Source organism: Echinops telfairi, unplaced genomic scaffold (genome assembly GCF_000313985.2).
Source record: "Echinops telfairi isolate 266 unplaced genomic scaffold, ASM31398v2 ScPeMD7_7462;HRSCAF=8500, whole genome shotgun sequence".
Classification (NCBI taxonomy): domain Eukaryota; kingdom Metazoa; phylum Chordata; class Mammalia; order Afrosoricida; family Tenrecidae; genus Echinops; species Echinops telfairi.
Genome location: NW_022111362.1, coordinates 2,163,443 through 2,165,023, shown reverse-complemented (window position 1 = coordinate 2,165,023; position 1,581 = coordinate 2,163,443).

Genomic DNA, 1,581 nt, shown 5'->3' with positions numbered 1-1,581 from the left:
TCAGAATCTAAACGTGGTCCCACCTGCCCACCTCTGACCTAGTCACCCTCCACTTCCCGTCTCAGAATCTAAACGTGGTCCCACCTGCCCACCTCGGGCTGCGCCACTGCAGACCGCGCTCACCACCACCCACCAGAACCACGCCATGAAATTGCAACAGGGGAGGCAAAAAGAACCCAAACTCCCCAGATCCTGCTTTTTTTTCCTAAGAGTACTTTAAAAAGGAAAATTTGTTTGTATTTTTTATTTACATTTTACATTTTTGTACATATTGTTAGGGGGTCAGCCATTTTTAATGATCTCCGATGACCAAACCAGCCTTTGGAGCATTCTGTCCTACTTCTGACTTTCCTTGTGGTGACCATGTTCATTGTAATCTCAAAGGAGAAAAAAAACCTTGTAAAAAAAGCAAAAACAGCAACAACAAAATACAATCTTATTCCGAGCATTCCAGTAACTGGTTTTGTGTATGTACTTAGCTGTACTATAAGTAGTTGGTTTGTATGAGATGGTTAAAAAGGCCAAGATAAAGGTTTCTTCTTTTTTTTCCTTTTTTTGGTCTATGAGGTTGCTGGTGTTTTTATTTTTTTTGTGTGGCCTGTTTGACGTATGGGTGAAGCAATATTGTCCAACAATAAACCGGAATTTTATTTTGCTGAGTTCTTACAATAAATAAATAATTCGATGAAATGCTTTTAGGTCAAATATTAAGACTAAATTACATATTTTAAAAATATCAGTCCACAAATTGCTTATATGGTTTAAACATGAAACACATTTTTAAGACATAAAATGATAATAATTAGAAGAATGTTGCCAGTCCAGCAAAAAATCCATATGGGTTTAGGTATATCACAAGTTACACATATGAATCTTGCAAAATAAATGTAAAACTTTAATACTAAAAATGCAAAATAGTTCCCATTTTATTTTTTTTATTTTTTTAACATTTTATTAGGGGCTCATACAACTGTTATCCCAATCCATACACACATCAATTGTGTAAAGCGCATTTGTACATCGTTTCTCAAAACATTTTCTCTCCATTTAAACCCCCCACATTAGGTCCTCAATAGTTCCCATTTTAATAACTAAAAAAACACTTTGGGGTACACAATATTCTGAAGGTGCTTTATCTTTAAATAAAGTTAAAGTTCAAACCCAGATCCTTCATATTTTGAGCATTCATACACATAACAATACAGATACAATAACATTAAAGAACTACTTAACAGACATTCCAACAGTACAAACAAACACTTTCTCTTCATGTTTACTGAGTCACAAGTAAGTTGGTTTATTTTGTTTTTCCAATCAGATAACTCTAATACAATCATTGGTTAAAAAAAAAAAGTACCAATCCTTTGGCCAAAACAATCACAATGATTTATAACAATTAAGTTCAAAGGCCACATTTGTTTTTCCACCCACACTTTCCTGTGGATTTCTTGGATTCTGTTATTAGGACAAGAAATAGTGGATCCTTCATTTCTACCTCAATATCTTTAATTTCTGAACATTAACCAAGACATTCCACTTGGTTTCATTTCCATGCAATTGATCCTTTTCCTCTTCGTTTTT